At 42.1% G+C, this 25,166-nt stretch overlaps 1 long non-coding RNA gene across 1 annotated transcript; it reads right to left on the reverse strand.

Annotated features, from left to right (window-relative positions):
• Nucleotides 1-12,398: 12,398 nt before the first annotated feature.
• On the reverse strand, nt 12,399-20,076 carry LOC129631696 (uncharacterized). Its single transcript, XR_008704152.1, has 2 exons — nt 19,544-20,076; nt 12,399-12,741 (listed from the first exon to the last, which is right to left on the reverse strand). It is a non-coding gene; the product is annotated as an uncharacterized LOC129631696 (long non-coding RNA).
• Between the last annotated feature and the right edge of the window lie 5,090 nt (nt 20,077-25,166).

Consider the following 25,166-nt stretch of genomic DNA (forward strand, 5'->3'; position numbering starts at 1 on the left):
GCACAATGGCTGTCTGGGAGGGCTTACAAATAGCTGTGAAAAGAAGAGAAGCGAAAAGCAAAGGAGAAAAGGAAAGATATAAGCATCTGAATGCAGAGTTCCAAAGAATAGCAAGAAGAGATAAGAAAGCCTTCCTCAGTGATCAATACAAAGAAATAGAGGAAAACAACAGAAGGGCAAAGACTAGAGATCCCTTCAAGAAAATTAGAGATACCAAGGGAACATTTCATGCACAGATGGGCTCGATAAAGGACAGAAATGGTATGGACCTAACAGAAGCAGAAGATATTAAGAAGAGGTGGCAAGAATACACAGAAGAACTGTACAGAAAAGATGTTCACGACCCAGATAATCACAATGGTGTGATCACTGATCTGGAGCCAGACATCCTGGAATGTGAAGTCAAGTGGGCTTTAGAAAGCATCACTATGAACAAAGCTAGTGGAGGTGATGGAATTCCAGCTATTTCAAATCCTGAAAGATGATGCTGTGAAAGTGCTGCACTCAATATGCCAGCACATTTGGAAAACTCCGCAGTGGCCACAGGACTGGAAAAGGTCAGTTTTCATTCCAATCCCAAAGAAAGGCAATGCCAAAGAATGCTCAAACTACTGCACAATTGCACTCATCTCACATGCTAGTAAGTAATGCTCAAAATTCTCCAAGCTAGGCTTCAGCAATACGTGAGGCGTGAACTTCCTGATGTTCAAGCTGCTTTTAGAAATCACAGAGGAACCAGAGATCAAATTGCCAACATCCGCTGGATCACGGAAAACGAGAGAGTTCCAGAAAAACATCTATCTCTGCATTATTGACTATGCCAAAGCCTTTGACTGTGTGGATCACAATAGACTGTGGAAAATTCTTCAAGAGATGGGCCTACCAGACCACCTGACCTGCCTCTTGAGAAATCTGTATGCAGGTCAGGAAGCAACAGTTAGAACTGGACAGGGAACAACAGACTGGTTCCAAATAGGAAAAGGAGTTCATCAAGGCTGTATATTGTCACCCTGTTTATTTAACTTATATGCAGAGTACATCATGAGAAACACCGGACTGGAAGAAGCACAAGCTGGAATCAAGACTGCCGGGAGAAATATTAATCACCTCAGATATGCAGATGACACCACCCTTATGGCAGAAAGTGAAGAGGAACTCAAAAGCCTCTTGATGAACGTGAAAGTGGAGAGTGACAAAGTTGGCTTAAAGATCAACATTCAAAAAACGAAGATCATGGCATCTGATCCCATCACTTCATGGGAAATAGATGGGGAAACAGTGGAAACAGTGTCAGACTTTATTTTTGGGGCTCCAAAATCACTGCAGATGGTGAATGCAGCCAGGAAATTAAAAGACACTTACTCCTTGAAAGGAAAGTTATGACCAACATAGACTGCATATTCAAAAGCAGAGACATTACTTTGCCAACAAAGGTCCATCTAGTCAAGCCTTGGTTTTTCCTATAGTCATGTATGAATGTGAGAGTTGGACCGTGAAGAAGGCTGAACGCTGAAGAATTGATCTTTTGAACTGTGATATTGGAGAAGACTCTTGAGAGTCCCTTGGACTGCAAGGGACTGCAACCAGTCCATTCTGAAGGAGATCAGCCCTGGGATTTCTTTGGAAGGAATGATGGTAAAGCTGGAACTCCAGTACTTTGGCCACCTCATGCGAAGAGTTGACTCTTTGGAAAAGTCTCTGATGCTGGGAGGGATTGGGGGCAGGAGGAGAAGGGGACGACAGAGGATGAGATGGCTGCATGGCATCACTGACTCGATGGATGTGAGTCTGAGTGAACTCCGAGAGTTGGTGATGGACAGGGAGGCCTGGCGTGCTGTGATTCATGGGGTTGAAAAGAGTCGGACACGACTGAGCGACTGAACTGCACTGAACTGAGACTCTTTGGCTGGCAATACTCTGTCTTCTGTCATTCTGATGTGCCAGGAGGGCAATGGGTCCCTTGCGGTCATGATTATCATTAAGTGTAAACAAACCCGTTCAGAAGTTAAGAAGCTTATCAAGTCCAAAGAAACAGCATTTCAGGAAAGAGACAGAACAAACAAACAGAAGGACTATGCCTCTTACCTCGGAATGAGTCATTTCTGACTCCCTGCTTTATTCTTCCTCTGGGCTTCCTTCTCACGTAAGATCAGTCTTGGGAAGTGACCCCTGAATGTTGAAAATAGACTGTTTAATACTTAGAAAAACACATCGAGCTCCCTGTAACACAGCCCCACACAGAGGGAGGATCTCAACAGGTACAAAATACAATCCTCTACGGCCACTGACACAGCAGGGATTCTGGAACACAGAATCAAACGAGGTGTTTTTCGTTTTCTTCTTTTCTTCAGAACTCGCGGCCCTTCCTGTGAAAACCACACGTTCTAGGCTGACCCTCCCCTTCAAACCTTAGGCGAGACCCTGACCAAACTCCTTACAGAATAGAGCCTCCTTCACCTCTTCGTGGATCAGGGACTTAGGGGTTGGGCAATGCAGGACTTTAAGCAGCGGTCTCTACAAGTTAGAAGGTAGAACTGCCAGAGAAGGACGTGGAGTCTAGAACGATATTAACAGGAAGCGGACGTGGACCCCAAGGTCCCGGCAGCTAAGATAAAGGACTTCAGAACTTCTGACGGCGATGCGAGGACACACACTGGGAACGGGAAAATGGGAACGGTGGTTTGAACGTTCACAGAGACCCCCGAAAGCCACGTGTGAAGGACAACAGGCTGTGGGACTAGGAATCGGGTTTTAAACAAACAAAACTCACCAGAACACTCGGTCGCTCATTTAAATTCAATTCCGGGTCTGCAGGATACTGCGCACGCGCGGGAGGAAGATCCGGTACAGAGGACGGTGAGTGCGCTTCGCTGCAGCCAAAGATAGGCGAGGAAAGGGGAGAGGGTGGGACGAGGCCGGAAGCGCAGGTACTTACGGGCGGGGCCCGTGGGGACGGAGACTTGCCTCCCCTCACCCCCGCCCCTGTCAGTTTTGGGTCTGTTGGTCCTTCTGTCCAGCTGTGCTTCCTTTCTCTGCCTTTTGATGCCTTTAAATCTCTTTGATTTCCTCTGGAGCAGAGCTGTTTCCTGCCTGTTCTAAGTTAGTGTTTCAAACAACTTAAGGCAAAAGAGAAGAATTTTGAGAGCTGCCTCTATGGAAAGCGGAGATGTTTTCAGCAAGTCGAAAAACGGGGAAATTTCAAAAGCCCTTTGTGTGAGTGTGTGAAGATGGGTGTCTCCTCAGTGATGAAAAGCAGAATGTAATCGCTCAGATAATCCGTTGAGAGGAAGCCTCAGGAATTGTAACCAGAAACCTCCTTACATCAGAGAAGCTGGCTTTTCTCTTAGGAAGTGATTCCAGAAAGAAAGAGGGAGATAGGAATCCACATTGTCGTTTATAACGTAACCACAGAAATGACATACCGTTACTCCTGTCAGAATCTGTTGATACACAGATTGCCTCTGTTAATTGTTGCTGCTGCTGCTGCTGAAGCAACCAATTGCCTTGCTTCTTCCAGGAGTGAAGAAGTTTCCAAGAAGCAGGACTTTTTGTGCTAAAACTGGGCACGAAATTAGGCAAATGGGACGCTTGGATCACATCGACTGCTCTGCACTTAGCTTCACAAACACCCTCTCCTACTGTTGGCTTTCTTTCCTAACCTCCTCCTCTTCACCCAGTCCTTGAAAGGATAATCTGGAGAAGCGCTAACGCAAGACATGAAAACTAGTAAGAGGCCCACAGACCATTGTATCCCAGGAGAGTACACCTTTCTCTTTAAATGTGAGATTAGCAACTTCCCTAGTAGTCCAGTGGTTAAGATGCTGTGCTTCCACTGCAGGTTATTATTGGGTTCAATCCGTGCTCGGGGAGTTAAGATCTCAGAGTTGAAGGTTTAATCATTTCTTACACAGAAAGAGCATTAATCATTACAATATAAAGGAAAATGTATGTCAAGGTAATAAATTACTTATTAAAGAAAATGTGTTTAGGATCATCCCCAGCAGCCCAGTGGTTAAGACCCCACCTTCCGATGCAGCATTGCGGTTCCTTCCCTAGCCAGGGAGCTAAGATCCCACATGTTTGGAGGTGTGAACAAAAAAGAAAACATGTTTCTTAAGTATCTGTGAGTGGGGACAAATTCTAAGTAGAGGATATTGATACTGATTGTCATGATAAATGTATCAGTAGGTCAATTCTCACAGTTCCCTGCTGGAACCTCTGGTTCTGAATATGACTTTGGTCACTAAGAACTAGGAGAATATTCTCTAGGGAGTTGGCACTAAGGTGTACTGCTATTGCAGACTACAGTGGAAATTATGCGGGAATTTCTATCAGACATTGAATCCTAACTATAAACAGGGGGTATTTGCCTCAAGATACTTTTTGAGAAGTTCTATGACATTTTAGACAATGAGGTATAAACATTTCACCTTTGTAAAATGACAGATGGAGAAATTCTTGAAAACCCCTCTCAGGTGCTTTGGCTCCATCTCTCTACTCATAATCTAAACGGAGGCACAGTTTAGTGGTCTCAAGAATAGGAAATAACTCGTTTTTGGTAGAAACACTTCTCATGGATACAAACTATACAAGCAGACACATGAAATTCCCTTCCTTTGTCAGACCTCAGTATTTACTACTGGTTCCTTATGAGTCCCTGTCTGTCTCCGGGGACCAAAGGGAATAGAACCTTCCTTAAGCATTTCAGGAGTCCCTTTGGAGATGATCGGTACGAACTTTTAATTGTTGTTTTATCATTAGCAACTGAGCCATAAAGATTTCCACAAATAATCACAGTTCTCCAAGCCTGTCTCACATCGCAGATACAGGTGAAAAGATAATTGTAGTTTTGAGGGGTCATGAGGTCACAGAATCACAAACCCCTATCTAGGGGTCTGGCTGGGTCCCTGTCCGCAGCTTGCCATTTCCTTCTCCAATGCTTGAAAGTGAAAAGTGAAAATGAAGTCGGTCCCCCACAGGAGCAGCTTGATGTGACCAGCACTCTGAACCCAATATCCGGGCTATGTGAGGATATCAAGTGAGTATTTTCTGTTTCAGCTTGTGGGCAAGAATCTGCAAGAAACAGGTGCTTTCAGGAGTCTGGGTTGGTGACCATTCAGGAAAACGAAGTGTTCTGACTCAAAGTAATGCAGTGCCAAAGCAACACTGGAAGGAGGAAGAATTCAAAAAATGTAATGGAGCTATTAAAGAGAGATTGGGTGCTACCAGATGTCAATTCGCAATGCCTCCTAACATATCTTAGTGTAATTCTTTTTGAAAAATATTTATTTATTTGGCTGTACTGGATCTTTGGAGAAGGCAATGGCACCTCACTCCAGTACTCTTGCCTGGAAAATCCCATGGACAGAAGAGCCTGTTAGGTTGCAGTGTGAGGGGTTGCTAAGAGTGGGACATGTCTGAGCCACTTCATTTTCACTTTTCACTTTCAAGCATTGGAGAAGGAAATGGCAACCCACTCCAGTGTTCTTGCCTGGAGAATCCCAGGGACGGGGGAGCCTGGTGGGCTGCAGTTTATGGGGTCGCACAGAGTCGTACGCGACTGAAGTGACTTAGCTGCAGCAGCAACTGGATCTTACTTGTGCTATATGGGATTTAGTTCCCTGATCAGGGATCAAACCAAGGCACCTCCCCCAAGTCCTGACCCCCCACCCCCCACCCCCGCCCTCGCCGAAGCTAGCATTGAGAGCCAGATGTCTTAGTCACTGGACCACCAAGGAAATCACAGTGTAATTTTTTTGACAGTGATTGTTATTTTAGAATCCAAGTGATATGAAACCTAACGTTTAGTGTAACTAATGACTGGAATTGTAGAGATATATGGGAAATTATGGAGTACCTTACAGAAATCATACATTTTGGGGGTTATGATATGTGTGCCAACAGTACCCCCATGAGTAATAAATCTATAGGAATGATATTTATTAGAAACAGTGTATACATTTGACAATAGTGTGCTTAGTCCATCAGACGTGTCTGACTCTTTGCAACGCCATGGACTGTAGACAGCCAGGTTCATCTATCCATGAAAGTCTCCAGGCAAGAATAGTGGAGTGGCTAGCCATATCCTTCTCCAGGGGATCTTTCTGATCAAGGTATCGATCCCTGGTTTCCTGCATTGTTGGCAGGTTCTCTACCATCTGAACTACCAGAAACCAGTAGAAATACCTTCTCTGACTCTGGAATTTATAAAGCGCTTAACAGAGACATTGTTTCCTATTGAAAAATCCATAAATGGGTGACTTGGGTCAGACCATTTTCCAGAAGTAACTTCAGAAATGGGTTTCAGATGGCAGCTATCAGGCATAAAAGCCTAGTGTGTCCTATTCTCTGATTTGAAAATATTCTCAAAATTTATAGTTGTATAACTTCATTTTACAAAATAAAAATCACTTTCTTAAAATGTCATTTTCTTTAAATGTGATACATTAATGTTTCAGATATCTTGACTTCCGCTCAACACTTTTAATGTCACATTAATTAACAGATCAGTTTATAATTTGGAATTCAGTTCAGTTCAGACACTCAGTTGTGTCTGACTCTTTGCAACCCCATGAATCACAGCAGGCCAGGCCTCCCTGTCCATCAGCAACTCCCTGAGTTCACTTAAACTCATGTCCATCGAGTCAGTGATGCCATCGAGCCATCTCATCGTCAGTTGTCCCCTTCTCCTCCTGCCCCCAATCCCTCCCAGCGTCAGACTGTTTTCTAATGAGTCAGCTCTTGGCATAAGGTAATCAAAGTACTGGAGTTTCAGGTTCAAAATCCTGCACTCAATGTGCCAGCACATTTGGAAAATTCAGCCCTGGCTTCAGGACTGGAAAATATCAGTTTTGATTCAAATCTCAAAGAAAGGCCATGCCAAAGAATGGTCAAACTGAAGCACAGTTGTTGCACTCATCTCACATGCTAGTAAAGTAGTGCTCCGAATTCTCCAAGCCAGGCTTCAATAGTATGTGAACCAAGAACTTCCAGATGTTCAAGCTGGATTTCGAAAAGGCAAAGGAACCAAAGATCACATTTCCAAGATCCCTTGGATCATAGAAAAAGAGAGTTCCAGAAAAACCTCTACTTCTGCTTCATTGACTATGTTAAAACATTTGTGTGGATCACAAGAAACTTGGAAAATTCTTAAAGAGATAGGAAAGCCAGAACACTTTAGCAGTCTCCTGAAAAATTACGATGCAGGTCAAGAAGCAACAATTAGAGCTGAACATGAAACAGATTGGTTCCACATTTCGAAAGGAGTACATCAAGGCCGTATGTTCTCACATTGCTTATTTAACTTAAATGCAGAGTATTTAGTATTTAAGCTAAATGCACGGCTGGGTGAGGCACAAGCTGGAACCAAGATTGCTGGGAGAAATATCAATAACCTTAGATATGCAGATGACACCACCCTTAAGGCAGAAAGTGAAGAGGAACTAAAGAATCTTTTGATGAAAGTGAAACAGGAGAGTGAAAAAGCTGGCTTCAAACTCAGCATTCAGTACATGAAGATCATGAAACCCAGTCCCATCACTTCATAGAGTGGACTTCAATAGATGGAGAAACAATGCAAAGAGTGACGGACTTTATTTTCTCGGGCTCCAAAATCACTAGAGATATTGGCTGCAGCCATGAAATTAAAAGGCGCTTGTTTCTTGGAAGAAAAGCCATAACCAACCTAGCGAGCATATTAAAAATCGAAGTCATTACTCTATTAACAAGGGTCTGTATAGTCAGAGCTATGGTGTTTCCAGTAGTCAGGTATGGATGTGAGAGTTAGACCATAAAGAAAAGTGAGCGCTGAAGAATTGATGCTTTTCAACTGTGGTGTAGGAGAAGACTCTCAAGAATCCCTTGGACAGCAAGGAGATCATAACAGTCAATCCTAAAGGAAATCAGTCCTGAATATTCTTTGGAAAGACTGATACTGAAGCTGAAGCTCCAATAGTTTTGGCCACCTGATGCGAAGAACTAACTTATTGGAAAAAGCCCTGTTGGTGAGAAAGATTGAAGAGAGGAGGCGAAGGGGACGACAGTGGATGAAAATGGTTGGATGGCATCACTGACTCAATGGAATCGAGTTTGAGCAAACACTGGGAGTTGGTGATGGACAGGGAAGCCTGGCATGCTGCAATCCATGGGATTGCAGAGAGTTGGTCACAACTGAACTGAACTGAACTAAGTTCTACTTTTCACCTTTTTAATAAAAAGACTTAACATTTTTACAAGTCTGTAACCTGTATTAGGCTCATTGTACTTATGGTTCCATGAAAATACTCATCATGGCATGAATTTTGATGTATATAAACGTGTATTATAGACATGAATTTTATTTATTTTTATAATTTCATCTTATGTATGTTTTACTGCCGGGGTCCAGCCCCTGTTGCATCCAGGGATTCCCTCGGGAGGACGGCATCGGCGACTGAGAGAAATAAAGAGATAAGGAAAGAATTTTGCAGTTAAGAAAATAGAGGAGAGAAAAGAGGCTGATATTCCTTGGTTTACCCAGAATACCAGTAAAGCACCAGCACAAGACTTGCTCTGTTCACGTAGGCTTAAGGCGCCCTCTGAAATAGCTGAATGTGCCCCACCTTAGGCACCTTCTCCAGTGGGTCTTAGAAGCCCAGGCAGGAAAGTGATCACAGAGGGCCCCTGCGCTGCAGGGAATCAGCCTGAAAAAGGAAAAGGAAAGAGAAAGAACGACATGGGGAGACCAAGCTTCGGTGGGCAAAGCCCACACTTTATTTTCCAAAGTAGTTTTTATACCTTAAGTTGTGCATAGAGGATAATGGGGGTGGGGTAGAGTCGTGCAAGGTCAGCGGAGCTTAACCCTTATTAAAGCCAGGCTTTCTTCCTGCAAACTTGTCATGTGCAAAAGCTTTAGGTGATTTACATCATCTTCTGGCCAGGAGGCCTGTTAACATTTTATGACCCTTTCTTCAGAAAACTTATTTTTCTCTAAAGGTGATTATTCTAAAGTCAGGCACCACCCTCTCAAAGCATTAGATAAAGTTGCATTCCTATAGGGCAAAAGTGTGGTGGGTTATAACAAGAAAAGAATTAACCCAAGGGTCCAAGGTTACAAACATTAAAGCTACTACTTACATTTCTATATACCAACTATATTAATCAATACACTCCCAGAGACATAATAGGTAAGGGATATGGAAACTTGGCAGCAAGCATCAGCTCAACAAAGAAATCCTCTACTAGTTCTATTCTAACAATTTTCACTCTCTGAGAAGCTCTGCATTGTTAGAATATCTTAAGCTTCCCTGCCTCTTGTGGTTGGGAGGCTATGAACAATGACATGTGTAGCTGCAGGAATCTGAACAAACCTGTCAGGCAAGCTAGAAAGTCATCAGAGGGGTTTGAATTGAAACATTCCTATTATGCCCAGGAGACTTTTTCTTATTTTTTTTTTTTTCCAGGAGACTTATTAACTAGAGCTCTAAATTGATTTTCTTCAGAGAAAGGTGATCAGGGATAGCCCCCCGTTAATGTCAGAAGAGGTGGTGAAGGTCGTGAAATAGTAACACAGACAGATTTTGGTTTTGGGGTAGATCCTTGGGTAGGTCCGGTGGGACCCTTGAGTTCTTATTCACCTTTGCATGTCAGATCCTCTCCACATGACCTTTGTCATGGGTGGAAACTCCCGTGCTGGCTCCTAGCATTTTACCAAGATTTTTTAAAAACTTTGATTCACTTGGTATGTACAAAGTTGGGAAGATAGTCGCCATTATACTAACTCATTTGCTGAAAAAAAAAAAAAAAATCATCTTTTCACTACCGCTTTGTAATGCAGTATTTATCCTCCTTTCCACCATTGCAGTGAACTTATCAATCACATCCACCTATTTCTACTTTATTATCAAACTTTCATTTATTGTAACTAAATGGTATGCTTTAATATTGTTTCCTGAATATTTTTACTCTTACTTTATCTTTACCCTGTGTGGACTTAAAAATCATCTTGTGTAGTTTAGAATATAATCATGGTATCTTTACTGATATTACATTCATTTGTTCCTTCCCTAGGGATCGAACACTCGTCTCCTGCTTGGCAGGTGGAATCTCTACCATTGAACCACCAGGGCATGACTTTTAAATCCTCATTGATATTCCTTTAAGTTTTTTCACTGTTACACATTCAAATATCAGACACTTGTTTTACAGGAAGAAATAGAAATTCTTCTTTTTCAGTGGCATCTAAGGTAAATGAAGAATACTTAAGAGTATCAATTCCAGTTGATATGGTACAGAGTTCTGCCTCATTTTCTCATGCAGGATTCTCTGGCTCAGAAGAAGATTATTAGTTCCCGGGATTTGACAGAATGGCCCCCGAGGATTTGGCAATAGGAGTGATCTTTTTATTGCAGACTACGGCAGGGATTATGGGGAATTTCTGTCTTGTTTACCATTTTCACTCCCTTTATTTCGAAGGAGGCAAATGTCGGTCCACACATTGGATTCTCATGCACGTGACTCTAGCCAAACTCTTAGTTGTTCATTTGAAAGGAATTCCTGAAACACTGGCAGCTTTGGATGCACACTTGCTTTTTCCGTTCCAAGAGTTGGCAGAGGTGTGTCCATTGGCACCATCTTCCTCTTGAGTGCCTTTCAGGTGATCATCATTTCTAGTGACTCCAGGTGGGCAGAGCTTAAGAGAAAAGCTCCCAAATATGTGGGCACCTTCAGTATCCTCTGCTGGATCTTCAGCATGATTATCAGTATTTTGGTTCCATTTTAAATGACTGCCAAGTGGAAGGACACAATCAATACAGAGAATATAGATCATGCCTAGTGTTATTTCTGGCGTGCTGCCCCAAGGCCACAGATGTAAAGCCTTGCACCAAGAACACAGAAGAGGAGCTCAGAGTCAAGGACACTTTCAAAGCTGACTATCCTCCTCTGTAACCTTTTAAAAAGCCCACTGATAGTCATACCAGACTTCCAAACTCCCAGTGGGGCAAAGATGCCCACTCCAGTAAGCACCCTATAGTGCCCCAACCAATCACCTAACACCAACCATCCAGCAGCAATTTTGCTTTGAGGCTGTAAAAATTGGCTATTAGCTCATGGAAACTGTCGGCATCCCCTGGTCTGTGCAGATGTGGGCCCATTGCACTCGCACTGCCTGCTTTATCTCTGCCCTTTGTTTTTAATAAACTCACTCCTTTCTGAAATGGCCTGTGTCTGGAAATCCTTTTCCAACCTGCACTCAGAGTGCCTCACCGCTTATGGCTGATTGACAATGTTGTACAGCAGAAAGGAACACAGCACTGTAACAATGTAGAAGGGTGGGATGGGGAGGGACATGGGAGGGAGGCTCAGAAGGGCGGGGACACGGGTGTACCTATGGCTGATTCTTGTTCATGTTTGACAGAAAACAACAAAATTCTGTAAAGCAATTATCCTTCAATGGAAAAATTTTAAAAAGATTAAAAAACTCAAAAGCTAAAAATATATACATTTCAAAAGAAAAAAAAAATTCCATTTTTAGGAAAAATTTTAAAACAATTGCCCAGTGGATACAAATCTGCCAGCAAGTGCAGGGGATATGGGGCTGAACCCTGGCCCAGGAATATTCCACACGCTGCAGGGCAACTTAGCCTGTGCAGCACAACTACTGAGCCTGTGTGCTGCAACTACTGACGCCTAGAGCCGTGCTTCACAGAAAAAGCCACTGCAATGAGAAGCCCATGCAGCACACCTAGAGGAAGCCTGCACACAGCAACAGACAAAAATTTTTAAATGTTTAAAATATCAGGGACAAAAATAACTCAATCACAAATTGGACCAAGACCTCATATCTCCAAAGAAGACATTTCGATGGGCAAGAGCCAAATGAAAGACACTCAGCATCAGTAATTATTATAAAATGGAAAACAAAACTACAATGAGGTATCACCTCATTCTAGTCAGAATAACCATTATCAAAATGCCCACTAAAGATAAAATAAAGGCTGAAGAGGCTATGGAGATCAGGGAACCTCCTACATGACTGAAGGGAATGGAAGCTGGTGCAGCCGCTAGGGAGGACAGTGTGGCAGTTCCTTGACAAACGCAACCTCCTGACATGTAAGGAAATAAAGTCCATGAAAAGTCGACAAAACAGATTAGTTGACAACTCTGTAAATTCGTGGTAAATCATCTGCAATGCTGATATTCTCACTTTTGATCTATCATTCCCAAATTCTTTAAATAAATATGCACTAAAACTCCTACACTTGCACATTCTATATTAGTTTTCTCACTGCTAATGTATGTACCTTCAGATATTTATATATTACATTCAATGTATGTCAAAGGCACGAGGAAACCGTTCCTTTAAGCCTAGATGAGAGACATGTGCTGAGAATTTTACATGTGGTAAAATTTTATGAATCTTAGTTCAGAATTTTGCAATCATGTTTTTTAATTGTCCTTTCTGTGATTTTGTTAAATTTATATTTGCTAAAATGATCCCATGGAAAGTCTTAGTTCAACAGAAGAAGAAAGGATAATTGAAGCTGGTGAGTTTATGAGAGAATTCACAGCAAGCCTTGAGGGACCCTGTGGAAGGTCAAGGCTAGAACCAGGCCCAGACAGTGCCAGTAAGTGGGACTCAGGCTTATAAGTTGACCCTGGGTGAAATCCTCTGGGCTCCACAGACTGAAGGTGAATCGGTCTCTTCAGACCAAGACGAGCAGGATTCTGATGAGCTCTGTGAGGGTGTCATTGAACGGGGACCTGTGAAGTAGAACCTGGGGATGAGCAAGACCGCTGATCACAATCTTAACACTTCATTCATTACAATCAATTGAAACACTAGAAACCATTCACTTTTATTAATAACCATGTGTTAATTTCACACAGGGTTGAAATTAAACATTTTACAATCCACAGTATGATCCAGGATTAAATCAGATTAAAAGCACAGAGAAATACTCATTTTTCTGATAAAAGGATGTGAGGATCATTATGTTTATGACTTCCAAAACAAACCCTAGGAAACACTTAGTAAACAAGAAATACACTAATTACATGCCTTTTCTGGAAAGGGTTTCTAATACATTTCTAGGTTATCACAGAAGCTGTCTTTATTTCAACATTGTCAAGTCATATACTTCACTTATGCTCATATTATAAAGATAAATCAATATTGTAGTGAACTGTGATTGTGTTCTTAAAGTTCAAGTGATATAAGTAATGACAATTTAGAACCAACTTTTGGAGAAGTTCCCTGGTGGTCCAGTGGCTAAGACTCTGCATTCCCAATGTAGGGGGTCTGGGTTCAATCCCTGGTCAGGGAACTAGGTCCCACATGCTGCAACTAAGATCTGATGTAGCCAAATAAATAAATAGTAAACAAAAAACAATAGAACCAACTTCTTTTTTACTTTAATACATGGAAAGATTTCATGATCACTTATATTATGGCAACCTCCCAGGATACTTCATATGAATAACAAACACCTTCACTTAGATGTTCATTGTACATTTTACATTACGGTATTGATGAAAGTGAAAGAGGAGAGTGAAAAAGCTGGGTTAAAGCTCAACATTAGAAAACTAATATCAGGGCATCCGGTCCGATCACTTCATGGGAAGTAGATGGGGAAACAGTGGAAACAGTTTTTAAACAGACTTTATTTTTTTGGGCTCCAAAATCACTGCAGATGGTGACTGTAGCCATGAAATTAAGACACTTAGTCCTTGGAAGGAAAGTTATGATCAACCTTGATAGCATACCTAAAAGCAGAGACATTACTTTGCCAACAAAGGTCCGTCTAGTCAAGGCTATGGTTTTTCCAGTGGTCATGTATGAATGTGAGAGTGGGACTATGAAGAAAGCTGAGCACCGAAGAATTGATGCTTTTGAACTGTGGTGTTGGAGAAGACTCTTGAGAGTCCCTTGGACTGCAAGGAGACCCAACCTGTCCATCCTAAAGGAGATCAGTCCTGGGTGTTCATTGGAAGGACTGATGCTAAAGCTGAAACTCCAATACTTTGGCCACCTCATGTGAAGAGTTGACTCACTGGAAAAGATCCTGATGCTGGAAGGGACTGGGGGCAGGAGGAGAAGGTGATGACAGAGGATGAGATGGCTGGATGGCATCACCGATTCGATGGACATGAGTTTGGATAAACTCCGGGTGTTGTTGTTGGATAGGGAAGCCTGGCCTGCTGTGGTTCATGGGGTCGCAAAGCATTGGACATGACTGAGTGACTGAACTGAACCGAACTGATCCTTCATCTTCTAATGGAAAATAGGTAGAAATGGTTGCAACACAACATAAAAAGGCTAATCTTGGAAGCATAAACCGTCAAAAACTTTTTTTCGTTCACACTAGAAACAAAGCATAGTATGGATTATATGAGCAGTGAATTACATTCATTTTGCTTTTCAACTAATCTCAAATCAAGTCATTGTAAACAAAGATACATTGCTAATAAGTGTAGCCTTCTAACTGTCAACCTTTATCTCACGATCCTGGGTAATATATCCATTTTCTGTTTTTTAACTATGAATTGCTCTCTACAGTAATTCTCCATCTACAGAAAATTTAGAAAAGAGGATTGATGAAATACTTTCTAGTATGCAATCTCTGTAATTTATTTCAATTTGATTTTTGATTAAATACTTTTCTACATATTTGTTACAACATTTCCATAGGTGTCTTGTATAAACTCTTGTTTTCTGATGTATGTTTAGGGCAAACATCTTCCATCACTTGATCCATCACTCTCCAGCATGTGTTCGGAGATGTTTAGTGAGATGACCACTATGACTAAAGGCTTTGATACAATCTGTACATTTATAAGGTTTCTCTGCAGTATGCATTTGCTGATTTTCAGAAATTGTTGAGTTGTGATTAAAGGCTTTGCCACATTCTGTACATTTATAAGGTTTCTCTCCAGTATGAATTCGCTGATGTTGAGTAAGATGCGAGCAACGGATAAATGCTTTGTACATTCTGTACACTTGAAAGGTTTCCTTCCTGTATGACAGAGGAAGGTGAGTGAGCTACACCATGGCCAACAAGAGGCGTCGTAAGGTCGAGGGTAGTAAGAGGCCAAAAGCACAGGTACTTAGGGGCGGGGCCAGTGGGGGCGGAGCCTTGCCTCCCCTCACCCCCTCTCCTGTCAATTTTGGGTCTGTTGGTCCTTCTGTCCAGTTGTGCTTCCTTTCTCTACCTTTTGATGCCTTTAAATCTCTTGGATTCCTTCTGGAGCAGAGCTGCTTCCTGCCTGTTCTAACTAGTGTTTCAGACAATTAAGGCAAAAGAGAAAAATTTTGAGAGGTGTCTCTATGGGAATCCGAGGTGTTTTCAGCAAGTTGAAAAACGGGGAAAATTCAAAAGCCCTTTTTGTGAGTGTGTGAAGATGGGTGTCTCCTCAGTGACGAAAAGTAGAACGTGATCACTTCAGCAGCAGCCGCAACAACAATTAACAGAAGCAATCTGTGTATCAACAGACTCTGGCAGGAGTAACGGTATGTCACTTCTGTGGTTATGTTATAAACAACAATGTGGGTCCGGTCTCCCTCTTTCTTTCTGGACTCACTTCCTAAGAGAAAAGCCAACTGCCCTGTTGTAAGTAGGTCTCTGGTTACAGTTTCCTCCCAACGGTTCATCTGAGTGATTCAATTCAGTTCAGTCGTCAGTCGTGTCCGACTCTTTGGGACCCCATTGAGTCAGTGATGCCACCCAACCATCTCATCCTCTATTGTCCCCTTCTGCTCCTGTCTTCAACCTTTCCCAGTATCAGGGTCTTTCCTAATGTCACTTATTCGCATCAGGTGGCCAAAGTATTCGAGTTTCACCTTCAGCAACAGTCCTTTCAATGAATATTCAGGACTGATTTCCTTTACGATGGACTGGTTGGATCTCCTTGCTCTCCAAGGGACTCAGAGTCTTCACCACCACAGTTACAAAGGATCAATTCTTCAGTGCTCAGCTCTCTTTATAGACCAACTCTCCCATTCATACATGACCCCTGGAAAAACCATACCCTTGACTACACGGACATTTGTTGGCAAAATAATATCTGTGCTTTTTAATATGCTGTCTAGGTTGGTCATAACTTTTCTTTCCAGGAATAAACATCTTTAAATTATATGGCTGCAGTCACCATCTGCAGTGATTTTGGAACCACAAAAAATAAAGTCTGTCACTGTTTCCATTGTTTCCCGTCTATTTCCCATGAAGTGTTGAGACCAGATGCCATGATCTTAGTTTTCTGAATGTTGAGTTTTAAGCGAACTTTTTCACTCTCCTCTTTCAGTTTCATCAAAAGGCTCTTTAATTCTTCTTTGCTCTCTGCCCTAATGGTTGTGCCATCTGCATTCCTGAGATTATTGGTATTTCTACCAGCAATCTTGATTCCAGCTTGTGCTTCATGCAGTCCAGCATTTCTCATGATGTACTCTACATATGAGTTAAATAAACAGGGTGACCCATGCTTAGGGTGGGTCCAAGAGCAATGCCAATAATAGGATCACACAAGAGCTTGCTAGAGCATGAAAGGTGACACACAGAGCACACCCCGTGGAGAATATTTTGCGAGGAGAAATATTCAGTGGCTTCTCTCCCAGTGGGTGTGCCCCGATCCCACCAGCCTCGCACCACAGATCAGAAACACAGCTCAGAAACAGATCTGGGGCTCTATTCCACCAACCAGGGAGAGGTATCACCACAGAGAGGGCAGTGAAAACCACAGAGCAATTGGGAAGATCCCCTCAATATCCAGGGCAAGCTCTGGTCATAGTAATCCAATCAAAGCCCAGATCGAGGGGATAAGGGCACAAACCTCTGGATCAACTTCACCCACCAAGTTGCAGACACCAGACAGAGGACTAACTGGGCTCCTGTAGCCGTCAAAACAGAGATCACAGACAGAAAACTGGACAAAATGAGATGGCAAAGAAATAGGTTATATAGAGGAAAGCAACATCAAACCCTACAAGAACCACTAAATGAAGAGAAGATAAGCAATCTAAAAATTACTTCTTGCTTTGAGTCATCTTAAGTGAAGACACCGGACGTTTTCACAAATCCTAGGCTCCTGATAATTCTTTAATCCACTTCTTTTCAAACATGTTTCTGAGAGTGCTCTATTAGATGTTTCAATCTAAAAATCATAAATGATAGTGACAGAAAACGAATCAGAAACTGAGGACACGTAAGACAGTGTCCGAGGAAGTGGATTACAAATAAGATAAACTAAATAAAGTGCTAGTTCTTAAGAAATTAAATAAGAAGAGAGCCTTTTAAAAATATGGTTGAAACACAGGGAAGTGTACTCATAGCTCTGTGGAGACCAAAGTGGTACGGAAATCAATAGAATGGGGAAGACTGTAGATCTCTTCACGGAAATTGATATACCAAGGGAACTTTTCATACAAAGATGGGCACAATAAAGGACAGAAATGGTATATGGACCTAACAGAAGTGGAAAATATTAAGAAAAAGGGACAAGAATACAAGGAGAGATATACAAAAAAAATCATAATGACCAATAAAACCAGGACCGTGTGATGACTCAGCTAGAGACAGATATCCTGGAGTCTGAAGTCAAGTGGGCCATGGGAAGGATCATTATGAATAAAGCTAGTGGAGGTGATAGAATTCCAGTTGAGCTCTTTCAAGTCCTAAAAGATGATGTTGCTCAAGTGCTGCACACATTATGCCAGCTAATTTGAAAACTCAGCAGTGGCCACAGGACTGGAAAAGGTCAGTTTTCATTCCAATCCCAAAGAAAGGCAATGCCAAAGAATGACGAAACTAGCACACAATTGCACTCATTTCACATACTACAAAAGTAAGGTTCAAAATTCTCCAAGCGTGGCATCAACAGTGTGTGAACCGAGAACATCCAGACGTTCAAGCTGGATTTACAAAAGGCAGAGGAACCAGAGGTTAAATTGCCAACATACATTGAATCATAGAAAAAGCAAGAGAGTTCCAGAAAAACATCTACTTATGCTTTATTGACTACGCCACAGCCTTTGACGGTGTGGATCAAAACAAAGTGGAAATTCTTAACAAGATGGGAATACCAGACCACCTTACCTGCCTCCTGAGAAATCTGTATGCAAGTCAAGAAGAAAGAGTACTGGAGATGGAACAATGGACTAGTTGCAAATTGGGAAAGGAATATGTCAAGACTGCCTATTGTCACCCTGCTTATTTAACTTATATGCAGTGTACATCATGCAGGAGCTCTCAGCTCGGTGCCTGGGTTGGGAAGATCCCCTAGAGAAGGGAATGGCTCCCCACTCCAGTATTCTGGCCTGAAGAAGTCCATGGATTGTATAGTCCATAGGGTCATAAAGAGGGCTTTTGAACTGCAGTGTTGGAGAAGACACTTGAGAGTCTCTTAGACTGCAAGGAGATCACACCACTCTATTCTAAAGGAAATCAATCCTGGATATTCGTTGGAAGGACTGATGCTAAAGCTGAAGCTCCAATACTTTGACCATCTGATGTGAAGAACTGATGCATTGGAAACATCCTGATGCTGGGTAAGACTGAGGGCAGGAGGAGAAGGGGACAACAGAGGATGAGATGGTTGGATGGCATCACTGACTTGAACGTGAGTTTGAGCAGGGTCTGGGAGTTGGCGATGGACACGGAAGCCTGGCATGCTGTAGTCCATGGGGTCCCAAAGAGTTGGACACGACTGAGCATCAGAACTGAACTGACTGATCGGTATAATTGATTCTCTTTGCTATACAGTAGTACAAAATTGTAAAACAGCTATATTCCAATTAGAACTTTTTAAGCTAATTTCTTTATATAATCTAGAAATGTTTATAACTTGAATCAAATATTAATAATATGGTGTGAAATGTGCTAAGCATTTATGCCAGTTCATTTTAAAATTCTATGAGGTAATTGAATATAGTAAATATTTTTGCATTTTAGAATTGGAGCAAATACACTTAAGATATTTAATATGAGATCATATAAGGAAAAGAGAAACTTTGTAGTCAACCTGAGATGTGCAGTCTTTCATTTTCGGGAGGTTTTGCTTTCTGTAGTGAAAAAAGCTTTTGAGTTTGAAATTTATTTAGAAGGTCCTTCTAGCTCCCAGTGGATAGGAAGTTATAAATCAGAAAACAAAATCCTGTCCCCAGTATTCCTAGACATTTAGCAGTTTGTCTACCACTTCACTCACACATTTTTGCCTGGAGGTACAAAGAAACTTTAAAAGGACTGTCATACAGTTACCCAAAATGGGCACAGTTTTCCTAGGACCCCTAAGAAATGGAAGAGCAACCAATGAATGCAGTTTCTCACAAGACAAGAGGAGACTTTTAGTTCACACTGTGATGAAGGAAAGTAATCACTGGAGATGAATTTATGAATGATTTAAGAGACAGACTAGGGCAGGTGATACATTTCTATGGCAGCAGTGGACACAAACCCAGGTTTTCCAAAATCATTTCCACTGAAGATGATCTTCCAAAACCACCTGACAAAGGATGACTTCCTCTAGCTCCTTGGACCTCTTATCTGAGTCATCATCTCCAGCCATTCATACCGACCTGGGAATATGGCTGTTGCCTCCATTCTCCTTATAGTCCTGGGATTGCTCAGTTGCTCCAGAAAGGTAATGAGGTCCAGCTTAGAGCCCACAAGACTTGTTCATCAGAGAAACGAATATTTGTGTTTCAGAGACTCATCAGTGTCCAATCCAATATGTGTTCAGTTGAGACAAGAACGCAAGAGACAATGTTAATACAGCCTGGAAAATGATTTCCCCAAATCCTTTATTCAAATCACCTATATAACACTAACAAATACATAACATCAGATCCTGAGATACTGGTCAAGTACTACGAAGGCAAAGTAAGTGTGTAACTGTGAAATTAAGAAAAGGTGTGCCTCTGGGATGACCCAGAGGGATGGTATGGGGAGTGAGGTGGGAGGGGGGTCCAGGATGGGGAACACGTGTACACCTGTGGTGGATGCATGTTGATGTATGACAAAACCAATACAATATTGTAAAGTAAAAATAATAAAAAAAAATAATCTAAAAAAAAGGGGAAAAAAAAATAAAAAATAACAGGGGTGTCTATTTAATACTACAGAGCTTAAACAATTACCACTAACCTAGAATGTAGTGATAGGTTCCAGTGAAGGGTGTCAGATTCATGATCTCCAAACAAGAAGATTTCACTTTGGGACCACAGACCAGGCACCAGGGTTGATGGCTCAAGAGCATTTGTGTAGCAGAGTTTTATTAAAGTGAAAAAGGGACAGAAGTTTCTGACGTAGACATCAGAAGGGGGTGGAGAGTGACCCCTTGCTAGTCTAAACAAGGGAGCTATTTACTTTTTTAATCAGTAATTACAATAAATCAAAAGAATGTCTCAAGGTTGTAAAAATTTTACCAGACCCACTCCCACAATCCTAAAGGAAATCGGTTCTAAATATTCATTGGAAGTACTGATGCTGAAACTAAGACTCCAATACTTTGTCAAGATGATGGAAAGAGCTGACTTATTTCAAAAGACCCTGATGCTGGGAAAGATTGAAGGCTGGAGGAGAAGGGGACGACAGAGGATGAGACGGCTGGATGGCATCACCGACTCAATGGGTTTGAGTAAACTCCGCGAGTTGGTGATGGACAGGGAGGCTTGGTGTGCGGAGGTCCATGGGTTGCAAATAGTCAGACAAGACTGAGCAACTGAACTGAACTGAACCAGACCCTCTCCCATAATATAAATTCTAAGATATCAGGATTAGCCAGAATGTTTTCAGGAAGGAGAAACTGTGCTCAAGCAGGATACATTTTGTTATATAATCCCTAGTACAGAGTTTAAACCGAGTTTTTTGTTGTTTAATCATCAGTTCTGGGCTTAAAGAAAAAGTCCTGTGTCTAAGACTCATAAAGACATAAAAAAGTCATTTTATGTGTCTAAGACCAAGGAATGTAAAGGGAAAGAAGGTATTTGTCTTTTCCTCCTTTAGAATTGCAGACCCGTATCTCCTTCTTGAGAGTCCCAGACCACCCCCCTCCCCCTTCCTCCTCGGGACCCTGGACTTCTTATCAACCTGCCTAGAAATTGACTCACAGGAGGCAGAGTACATCAAGGAAGAAAAAGGTTACCAGCATAATGAATTATCCTGAAGCCTTTCTTTCCAAATTCATACATACCCATTTCCCTTAGAAAGGAGAGATTTCAAACTATTGTGGGAATCAGAAATTTTCAGAAACATTCTAGAAATGATGGAACCAAAACCCAGTAGGTAGATAAGGGATTCTGGAAGGAAGCTGTCATCATCCAAGCAGGCCAGCTTCCTAGAGTTCTCTCACATCACGTCCCTGTACAGTGCCCATGGAAAATTTTGTGAAAAACTCTGGACCACTGAATTGAGTCACTGGGCTTCCCAGCTGGCTCAGTGGTAAAGAATCTGCCTTCCAGTGCTGGAGATGCGGCTTCAGTCTCGGGGTGGAGAGAATCCCGGGGAGGAGGAAATGGCAACCCACTGCAGAATTCTTGCCTGGAAAAATCCCATGGACAGAAGAGAGTTGATTCTATGTATAATGGCACTTTCAAACTCTGTCCTAAATATCTAAATGGCATGCAGGTGCTAAGTCATCACTGCATTTCCCAACGTCCTTAAAATCCCAACACCAAACCACATCCCAGTGGGAGTGAGGATAGGAGTGACTGCAAATGCTGATCTCTCACAAAAAGAATATTTTCAACAGTTGAATGTCGCTGATTGACGTTGAGAACTCATCATGCTCCACAGAAAGTGAGGCTGCAGACAAAAGAGAAAAGGCTCTGGGACACAAGGAAGTAGTCTAAAGGGCTGATCTGCACTATCATAAGAAGAAATAGGAAAAAATAAGATGATAATAAATGCCCGGGAAGAAAAATTAGAAGCAGAGAGCTAAAGGCTTGCATATTCTCATTCGGGCATTTTAGGAGGAAAGCAGACACAGCCTGAGACCCAGGACAGGATATTTACCTGAGCTGCCATTTCCTCCCCTTCTTCCTCCTGCTCTGTCTTCTCTGGGGATATTACGCGGCAAACGCACTTCTGAGTTTTGAGAAAATACCTTGGAGGGCATCAACACAACTTTCTAACCTGCAACCACCGCTCCTACAAACACAAGGATTTTGAAAAGCTGAGAAGACCGACCTCTCCTGTCCTCTGTCTCAGGAGAGATTCAGGGACAATCAATTCCTACCTAGAGACCAGCCTGTGAACTCATTTCTTGATTGTTCTTTCCCCATAGAGAACTCCTAACACTCTGCTCACACAGATGATGTGAGCTGACTGACTTCTCCGGTCCAAATCCAGCTAGACCAACCCTGCTGCCTCTCCTCAGACTGACTCCGGGGCTCAGCTCTAAGATGGACCAGATGGACCAGGAGCCACGTCCTTAACCCGGGCCTCTGCTTAGAATCTCCTGGAACACTTCCTACAAACCACACTGATGCTCCCACAGGACCACATAGAACTCTGTTGGGAGGGCATCAGTGAGGTCATTTCTGAAACGGGTCACGTAATCCTGATGGGAAACCAGAAGGAAACCACTTGGCTAGAGATTCTTTCTGAACCATTTCAATGAATACAAATCCCTGGTGGTCAGGTTCCCACTCCAAGAACTTATGAATCTGCAGGTCTACAGTCAGGCCGTGAAAGGAGTCATCAGCAAATCCCATTTTTTTCTGATGTTTCTTCCCCGAAACCAACGTTCCGGAGTCCTGAGCTCAAAATCTCACACTCACCACACCTAAGACCTCTCTGTAGGGGACGATTTAGGGCAGGAATTTCTGAGAGAGGTTAAAGCTAGAATCAGGCAGAGAAAACAGGAGTACTTGGAGTTCAGCTTTTATACTTTACCCTGAGTGAAGTGCCTCAGGCTCTCTAGGCTGAGTGTGGGTTAATTCATTCAAACCAAGTCAAGGATTCCGGTGAGCTTGTGAGCGTGTTGAAAGGTTGTTGTTCAACCAAAAAAGACCCCTGGATTCTTGGCCTCCTGAGGAGAAGAATTCAATCTGGAGCCAGAGATGAGGCTTGATCGCTCAGAGCTTTTGTGTAATAAAGTTTTATTAAAGTATAAAAGAGAATAGAGAAAGCTTCTGACATAGACTTCAGAAGGGGCAGAAAGAGTGCCCCCTCGCTAGTGTTAGCAAAGGAGTTACATACTATTATTTAGTTATTCCAGTGAATCAAAAGACTGTCTGGAGGTTGTAAAGACCTCACTAGGCCCACTCCCATAATTTACATTTTAAGACAACAAGATTAGCCAGAAAGTTTTTTTCCAGAGAGTGTCCTCAAGCAGGAAAAAGCCACGTTTGTCCTTTCTTCCTCCTTGAGAATTCCAGACCCCTCTCTCCTTGGGGACCCCTGGACTTATGAACCTGCCAAGAAATTGACTCTCTCAGTGTGATTGAATGGGGGTCTGTGGATAGACCCTGAGGTCCAGCAAGACTGCTGGTCTCAAGGAAGGGCTTCATCTAGTGCATGTGCTCACAAGACTGGCTGGTGTGAGCTCAAGGACCTGCAGGCTGCCTGATCCCCAGACAGATGCTGAGGCAGCAACATCATGGAGCAGTTTAGGGAAACTGTCAACAATACTCTGTATCATCTTTCTTACTAGAATCATCCCAGTGTCTAAGCAGTTACAAAATGAGAGAGGAGATACAACCTAGAAATGATGGAATGTACATGAAGTTATGAGAAGTTTAAATCCAGTGAGTAAACTAATTTCCCCATATGCCATCTTTGTGTGTTACCGAACAGTTAATTGCGGTCTCTTCACTACAACCTTAAATAAGGTGGGCGAGGTTGCTGTTGGTGGTGGGTTAACATTTCATACATTACAACAACCGAAACAATAAAAGCCATTCACTTTTATGAATAACCATGTATTAAATTTCACACATAGTTGAAATAAAACCTTTTACAATCCGCGGTATGATCCATGATTAAATACAGATCAAAAGTACGGAGAAAGATATTCCTTTGTTGATAGAACGATGTGAGATTTCTGATTTCCATGGCTTACCAAACAAAGACTAGGAAGCACTTAGCAAGCATGATATGCACCAATTCCATGCCTTTTCCAGGAAAGCTTTCTTACGTTTCTAGGTTATTACTGTCCTTATTTCAACACTGTCAAGTAGTAATCATGACTTGTGTTGATATTATAAAGATACATCAATATTGCAGTGAACTGTCATTGTGTTCTTCTTACAAATGAAGGATATTACTATTGAAACATTACAACGAACTTCTGTCTTTCTTTAATACACGGAAAGATTAAATGATCACTTACTTCATGGCAACCTCCAGATATTTCACGTCAACGACAAATACCTCTATTTAAATGTTCATTGTCCATTTTACATTATGCTATCCTCAATCTTCTAATGGAGATTAGATAGAAATGGTTGCAACACAACATAAAAAGGCTAATCTTTAATAAATCATCAAAAACCTATGTTTGCAAACACACTAGAAAGAAAGCATAACGTGGATTATTTGAGTGGTGAATTACATTCAGTTCAAATAATGTCACATCACATCATTATTAACAAGCATATATACATTGCTAAGAACGGTAATGTTCTAACCATCAACCTTCATCTCACGATTCATGCTAAAATATCCATTTTCCACCAGTTTTAACTATGGAGTGCTCCCTGCAGTCATTCTCCTTCAGAGAAACTTCTGAAAAGAAAATTGATGAAATGCCTTCTAGTACGCATATTTCGGAGAAGGCGATGGCACCCCACTCCAGTACTCTTGCCTGGAAATTCCCATGGATGGAGGAGCCTGCTGGGCTGCGGTCCTTGGGGTCGCAAAGAGTCGGAGACGACTGAGCTACTTCACTTTTCACTTTCATGCATTGAGAAGGAAATGGCAACCTACTCCAGTGTTCTTGCCTGGAGAATCCCAGGGACGGGGGAGCCTGGTGGGCTGCCATCTACGGGGTCGCACAGAGTCAGACACGACTGAAGCGACCTAGCAGCAGGAGCACGCATCTTTACTTCGATTTAACTTTTGATTAAATACCTTTCTATATATTTGTTACATCATTTCCATTGGTTTCTTATATAAACTCTTGTGTTTTCTGATGCATGTTTAGGGCAAACGTCTTCCATCACTTGTTCCATTACTAGGGCTTCTCTCAAGTGTGTG

This window comes from Bubalus kerabau, chromosome 17 (assembly GCF_029407905.1).
Source record: "Bubalus kerabau isolate K-KA32 ecotype Philippines breed swamp buffalo chromosome 17, PCC_UOA_SB_1v2, whole genome shotgun sequence".
NCBI classification, from domain to species: Eukaryota; Metazoa; Chordata; class Mammalia; order Artiodactyla; family Bovidae; genus Bubalus; species Bubalus kerabau.